General features: G+C 41.3%; 1 pseudogene; it reads left to right on the top strand.

Moving 5' to 3' along the window:
• Positions 1-2,439: 2,439 nt before the first annotated feature.
• On the top strand, positions 2,440-2,557 carry LOC126089791 (5S ribosomal RNA; annotated as a pseudogene).
• The last annotated feature ends 5,694 nt before the right edge of the window (positions 2,558-8,251 follow it).

Genomic DNA, 8,251 nt, shown 5'->3' with positions numbered 1-8,251 from the left:
ATTTATCGTCCATGTTTCACTTCCATATATGGCTACACTCCACACAAATACTTTCAGAAACGACTTCCTGACACTTAAGTCTATACTCGATGTTAACAAATTCCTCTCCTTCAGAAACACTTTCCTTGCCACTGCCAGTCTACATTTTATATCCTCTCTACTTCGACCATCATCCGTTATTTTGCTCCCCAAATAGCAAAACTCCTTTACTACTTCACGTGTCTTATTTCCTAATCTAATTCCCTCAGCATCACCCGACTTAATTCGACTACATTCCATTATCCTCGTTTTGCTGTTGTTGATGTTCGTCTTACACCCACCTTTCAAGACACTATCCAACTGCTCTTCCAAGTCCTGTGCTGCCTCTGACAGAATTACAATGTCATTGGCGAACCTCAAAGTTTTTATTTCTCCTCCATGGATTATAATACCTACTCCGAATTTTTCTTTTGTTTCCTTTACTGCTTGCTCAATATACAGATTGAATAACGTCGGGGAGCGGCTACAACCCTGTCTCACTTCTTTCCCCACCACTGCTTCCCTTTCATGTCCCTCGACTCTTATAACTGCCATCTGGTTTCTGTACAAATTGTAAATAGCCTTTCGCTCCCTGTATTTTACCCCTGCCACCTTCAGAATTTGAAAGAGAGTATTCCAGTCAACATTGTCAAAAGCTTTCTCTATGTCTGCAAATGCTAGAATCGTAGGTTTGCCTTTCATTAATCTAGCTTCTAAGATAAGTCGTAGGGTCAGTATTGCCTCACGTGTTCCAACATTTCTACGGAGTCCAAACTGATCTTCCTCGAGGTCGGCTTCTACCAATTTTTCCATTCGTATGTAAAGAACTCGCGTTAGTTTTTTGCAGCTGTGACCTATTAAACTGATTGTTCGGTAATTTTCACATCTGTCAACACCTGCCTTCTTTGGGATTGGAATTATTTTATTCTTCTTGAAGTCTGAGGGTATTTCTTCTGTCTCATACATTTGCTCACCAGATGATAGAGTTTTGTCATGACTGGCTCTCCCAAGGCCGTCAGTAGTTCTAATGGAATGTTGTCTACTCCTGGGGCCTTGTTTCAGCTCAGGTCTTTCAGTGCTCTGTCAAACTCTTCACGCAGAATTGTATCTCCCATTTGATCTTCATCTACATCCTCTTCCATTTCCATAATATTGTTCTCAAGTACATAGCCCTTGTATAGACCCTCTATATACTCCTTTCACCTTTCTGTTTTCCCTTCTTTACTAAGAACTGGGTTTCCATCTGAGCTCTTGATATTCATACAAGTGGTTCTTTTTTCTCCAAAGGTCCCTTTAATTTTCCTGTAGGCAGTATCTATCTTACCCCTCGTGAGATAAGCCTCTATATCCTTACATTTGTCCTCTAGCCATCCCTGCATAACCATTTTGCACTTCCTGTCGATCTCATTTTTGAGACGTTTGTATTCCTTTTTGCCTGCTTCATTTGCCACATTTTTATATTTTCTCCTTCCATCAACTAAATTCAATATTTCTTCAGTTATCCAAGGATTTCTCATAGCCCTTGTCTTTTTACCTACTTGATCGTCTGCTGCCTACACTACTTCATCCCTCAGAGCTACCCATTCTTCTTCTACTGTATTTGTTTCTCCCATTCCTGTCAATTGTTCCCTTATGCTCTCCCTGAAACTCTGTACAACCTCTGGTTCTTTCAGATTAACCAGGTCCCATCTGCTTAAATTCCCACCTTTTTTGCAGTGTCTTCAGTTTTAATCTACAGTTGAAAACCAATAGGTTGTGGTCAGAGTCCACACTGCCCCTGGAAATGTCTTAGAATTTGAAACCTGGCTCCTAAATCTTTGTCTTACCAATCTACTAACAAGTGAATAATCCAAAAAGCAATAGCCGAAATTATCTTTTAAAGTCTAACATAAATGCCCACTTTCAATCGCAGCAGTTCCTTACCATGCTGCAGAGCGATGGGAACTTATATTTGGTGAGCCATGGGCTACCTTTACTGTATACAGTTTTCTAGTACTTCTAAAACAGCCGGCCGAAGTGGCCGTGCGGTTAAAGGCGCTGCAGTGTGGAACCGCAAGACCGCTACGGTCGCCTCGGGCATGGATGTTTGTGATGTCCTTAGGTTAGTTAGGTTTAACTAGTTCTAAGTTCTAGGGGGCTAATGACCTCAGCAGTTGAGTCCCATAGTGCTCAGAGCCATTTGAACCATTTTTTGAACTTCTAAAACAGAAATCACACATAGGAATACACTCAGCTGGAGAGTGAAGTACTGGCTATAGCTTCTCTTCTAACAGCACCTTTTCGTATGTAGTTGGTGCAACGAAAGGTACTAAGCGACTGGAAAAAGGGCACGAAACATCGTTTTCTACAAAACACACATAGTTATTGGCCGGATCACTGACAGCGTTTGGTTCGAGAAACATGGTACATATTTTATGACCAGCTAACGGCCTTACTACAGTGCTAACACCGGTTCCCATTAGATCACTGAAGTTAAGCGCTGTCGGTCTGGGCCAGCACTTGGGTGGGTGACCATCCGGTCTGCCGGGAGCTGTTGGCAAGCGAGTGCACTCAGTCCTTGTGAGACAAACTGAGGAGCTACTTGATTGATAAGAAGCGGCTCCAGTCACGGAAACTGACATACGGCCGGGAGAGTGGTGTGCTGACTACATGCCCATCAATATCCGCATCCAGTGATGATGAGCTGAGAATGACACGGCGGCCAGTCAGTACCTTTGGTCCTTCATGGCCTGTTGGGATGGAGTTTAGTTTAGAGTTTTAGTTTTATGATCACGCATTACGACTTTCATCGAGATCGAGGAACATTTTCTATAAAAATCATTATGGATTCCACAAACAGACATCCAGCGACATTCAGTTCAATATCGTCGTCAATAAGATGTAGAACAGAAGAGAACGAGACCCAGATTAATGCTGATTTCCTTGACTTCCCACTGTCGCATTCTCGTTTAGTGAACAAAATACGAGCATGTGGCAGTTCGTTCTGTGGCGAGCGGAGCAGTAGATCCCACAGAAATATTCACCTGACAGAATTTTACAGTGCATAAAAGTTTTAAATTTAAAATCATCCGTTCTCCTACCTCTATGACAGATAAGTACTTAGTTATATAATGAACCTCTCCGTCGACGTCCACAGTCTTGCTTGAAACTTGTGGTGAGCTCGCATGTTATTGGTTCGGCGCATGCCCAAAATCCGATTCTGCACCACCGAAGACCACATTCCAGCCGCTGAGCTGGTCTGCGAGGGATGGAAAAGGTAGCGTGGGCAGCAGGTGTCTCCTGTCCTCGGCACTGGAGCAACGCTCCTCCGTGTATGCACCAGGGCCCTCCTACCGTTGAACCTCGCCGAAGAGTGGTTCCTCTTCCGCCCCTGTCGTTCCACCAGTGTGACACATAAATAGCAGATTTTGAATCTAATTCATGTCTGCACTATTCTGTAACTTACGATACCTGTTTTGTCACTGAACACTGTGAAAAATGATACTTTTGAAATTGAAATAACAACAGGATTCAAGTCAGCTACGGCAGGTAGGAAATTTCTGTGTATGCTGTAGTTAATATATCAGTACTGTGACCAGGTTTTACTGTTTTTCACGCGGCAAGAGTCGATGTGCAGTTGCAAGTTCAAAGACGTCAGTTCTCAGATGTGCAGTGTCAACAGTAGTAAATCAATAAGTGTAGTTTTCAAGTGCAGAGATTTAGCGTACAGAATTGTTTTTACAGTTTCTTGAATATAAGTTGTGTATCAAGGACATATGGAGACTGGCGCAGAAAATCAAGTTAGTCAAGAAAACTAACAATAAAAATAAAGAAATCGTAAGGATTTTCAGACTGGACAGTAACGAGAAGGTAAATTGTGTATCTGGTTGTGGTATCACAAACAAATTTTATTGTTTCTCGTGTTTATTGTTTGCAAAAGAAAATGCTGGTCGCGAAACGATTCGGATGCTACGATGTGTTGATGACTTCAGACATTTATCACAGAAGGAAAAAAATGGTTCAAATGGCTCTGAGCACTATGGGACTTAACATATATGGTCATCAGTCCCCTAGAACTTAGAACTACTTAAACCTAACTAACCTAAGGACATCACACAACACCCAGTCATCACGAGGCAGAGAAAATCTCTGACCCCGCCGGGAATCGAACCCGGGAGTGGGAAGCGAGAACGCTACCGCACGACCACGAGCTGCGTACACAGAAGGAAAAAAAAGACGGATTTCTCCAGATAACAATATTTTTGGAAAAGTGGCTTTACACAACACCTGGATAGAGCTTGTAGGGAGCGAATGGGAAGACACTGCGGTGGCGCGGCTCCTTTCTTCCTTTATCTGCAGCTACCGGTGAACTCGCTGCACCAGATCGCCGGCAGGAAAGCCGAGCAGAAACCTACCGTACTGAAACTCGCACCACGCTGCATACAACCTAACTATTCCAAGAATCGGGAAATGGTCTTAATTTTCAATGAAAGGTGGAACTACTGGCAGTATTTTGGTATATTCTTAACCTTGATGTCATACACGTTCACTTCAAAGGCCGTGCTAATCTTAACACAGTCATGCACAAACCCTTTCATTCACCTTAGCAAGATTATGGTAACGTATTTCCGGACATCTGAACATTACTAAGCTATTCTTAAAAGAAATTGTTCGCCATGGTGTTAAGTTTTCGGTGTCTAGTGCACTCAAGTTTTTAGTTACCGATCTGCTCAATATCCCACGCGGAATTACTGTCCTTTCTCATACACCAAATTACTTAAAAATCCATACTTTCTAAAAAAACACACTGCCTTCACTTTAAAGCACTTTTGAGGCATGTAGCACAACGAAAACCGACAAATTATAACTTCCTTCGGAGCTCATACTACACACGACCGTACCATTCAAAGGTTGGTCTCCGACTACTCTAGACTGCTGTAAGCTTACTCTATCTCCAGGATTAAATACGCGCGAAGAATACTCCTTTCTGGTTGGTGAGTTTTCTTTAAGGCCAATAGAAAAATATTATTCTCCCTTGTTATTCCGCGCTTTTCATGACCAATCAGTCAACAAATGACATGCTTTCGAAATGTGCTTTTTCCAGAAATAAATATTTAGCATTCTGATATTTTGTTTACACTTTACGTTGTTAACTATTTTCATTTGCACTCAAATTAGCTTTCGTTTTACCATAAACTTACTTGACATATTATGTTACAAAATTCCCCGTCGTACAGCGTTCATAAGTAGAAGAATGATCTACATATTTAATTTAGACCACATTCACGCATCATTGACACTACTAAAAGCATATACAAAACTTTACAGAGATAAATAAACAAAAAGCCTTCAAGAAATAAGCAGAAAAATTTGCAAAAACATTCCCTTGACCTGTTTCTTGAATGTCTCTGTGCACTACGGTTCTCTGTTGGTTGAAAATTATAACTACGTACTCGACTGAATCCGCTTCAGACCATCTGTCACTGTGCACGCATGGGTCATTCTCCCGATACACAGGTTCTAGACACAATGATCAGATTCGCCAATATCGTTACACACTCTCTAAAACTGCGTCACCTGTTGTAGTTTGTGGTGTTTCTGAGCTTGCACTTCGTGGAAATTGTGGATGCAGCAACTCATCAAATCCAGGAATTTCCCAACGTCTACTAGATTTCATTAAGGTTTCATTGCTGGATCTGATAGCGTATTTAACGATCATCTTTAGAAGGCTGCTGTTTCCAAAGGCACATGCAAACGTAGTCAAAATTATATTCTTTCTTGTATGATGGACGTTTACTATGACAGAGCAAAAAAGAAAATTGCTGTCACTGATTCTATGCTAGTTAGCGCAGATAAGACAACGAAATTTCAACAATTTCACTGTTAACATAATAATCACATATGTTATCTCTAAGGGGAAATCTGTAGCAAGGTCTTTGACATTCAAGACACCTCAGGAACAGAGGCCAAAAACGTTAGGATAATCGCTTAGAGAAATCGAAATATTGTTATTTCTCAGAGCTACAATTGCGTAGGTGTCATGAGTGGTCGTCTTTCAGGTGCACATGCTCTTCTGAATGAACATTTTGAACATGCCTATGTAGTTCATTTTAATGCCCAAACGCAGGATCTAATTTTAACCTATGCAGAGAGTCAGAATACAGACGTTAGAAGATATTTCGTTGACCTTAGTGACATTCTTCGTTCTGCACGTGTTCTTCACAGTGTGTAATGGGCATACTGAACAGGAAAGTCTGTCATGTTTCATGCACAAGATGGAATTTTAAATCAAGAACTATGCAAGCTGTGTATGAAAATATTGACTTGTAGAATGCCTGGAGGAAACTGAGATTCTATCTCGACAGACCACTAAAATCAACTAAGCCGTCTGAAATGGAGGCACACAGAATTTCAGTTTTGGTTTTCGGCATTTACAAACACACTGTGCAAACACTGCTGCATTGTACAGCCAATAACAAAAAGGAGTAGTTGACCCACTGTGGTTTCGATAAGGAGCAGAACACTGCAAAAATACATTCGAGCTAACATATCTGACATGATTTCCACATGCTGCTTCATACTGCGCAGAGATAGGGACAGAAAAATTAATTCAAAAAACGGTTGTTTCAAGAGAAGTGTGAGATAAAATTGTCGTTCAAGTTGCTGAAAGCTTTGAATTTACCGGATATCTCGTAGATGCAAATTTATTTCATTTCGAAAAGTGTGTGTTGTATGCAGGTTACTTTCTGAAAATATTGCTACAGGTGTCTTGCAAAATAAATATCATCCTTGAAGGCGATATACTGAGAACAGAAGTTCAGATATTAAACACGAGGAATGAGTTTAGAAATTTCTGCAATTCCTATTAGAAAATAATTTCCAGAAACATTATAGACAATCAACGAATCTCCTGAAAATGACTGTTACCATACCGGTGACATATTCCGACGCAGACCGATCCTTCTCTATCCTGAAGGTTTTCTGCGACGTGCTATGAGTCAGCAGCTGCTAACAGCAGTCGCAGCCCTCTCAATCGAGAAGGACATGGTCATAGTAGAGTCAATGAATTGAATGAATGCTTCACTGGCAGAATCTCTGATCTTAATGAGCGGAGAATGGATTATTCGTGCAAACATCCATCGTAAGGTAAGAGTATTTCAGTAGAGTAATTATTTATTATTATTATTAAACCATGTGCGTTCGTCATTTGAAACATTGTAGACCACCTTACAGGGAACCCCAAGAAAAATCTGCTCGAACCGCCACTGGTACAAGCTTACAGAGTAGCAGACCAAATGTCGGGTTTCAGGACATTCTAGCAGACAGAAACAAGAGATGTAAGTCAAGAGGGATAATCGATACATGTAGCCCAGGTGAGCTCTACATGGTTATTAATGTTTGAAATGCTCTGTATGTAAATGGCGTAGCGGATAACGTCGTAAGCTGCACGGGGCGTTTCTCAAACGGTGCTGTTGTCTACAGGAAGGTTGCAACATCAGACAACCGTATCGAAATGCAGGAAGACATGCAAAACAGTTCACGGTTGGTCTAGCTGACACTGCACGTAAATAAATGTAATGTACTGCACGTGCATAGGTGACGAGGTTGGCGATAAAACATTGGATACAATAAAAACCGGAAAATACCTCAGAATAGCTAACATACATGGACTAAAGAGGCAAGACCAACTAAAAACTTGTCACAGAGAAGCAGAGGAGTATCTAAGATGTTGTTGTAGTCTTCAGTCGTGAGACTGGTTTGATGCTGCTCTGCATGTTACTCTATCCTGTGCCAGCTTCTTCATCTCCCAGTACTTACTGCAACCTACATCCTTCTGAATCTGCTTAGTGTATTGATCTCTTGGTCTCCCTCTACGATTTTTACCCTCCACGCTGCCCTCCAATGCTAAATTTGTGATCCCTCGATGCCTCAGAACATGTCCTACCAACCGATCGCTTCTTCTAGTCAAGTTGTGCCACAAACTTCTCTTCTCCCCAATCCTCTTCAATACCTCCTCATTAGTTATGTGATCTACCCATCTAATCTTCAGCATTCTTCTGTAGCACCACATTTCGAAAGCTTCTATTCTCTTCGTGTCCAAACTAGTTATCGTCCATGTTTCACTTCCATACATGGCTACGCTCCATAAAAATACTTTCAGAAACGACTTCCTGACACTTAAATCTATACTCGATGTTAACAAATTCCTCTCCTTCAGAAACGCTTTCCTTGCCATTGCCAATCTACATTTTAT

The sequence above is a fragment of the Schistocerca cancellata genome, chromosome 6 (genome assembly GCF_023864275.1).
Source record: "Schistocerca cancellata isolate TAMUIC-IGC-003103 chromosome 6, iqSchCanc2.1, whole genome shotgun sequence".
NCBI lineage: Eukaryota > Metazoa > Arthropoda > Insecta > Orthoptera > Acrididae > Schistocerca > Schistocerca cancellata.
This window is presented reverse-complemented; position numbering and strand designations above follow the sequence as displayed.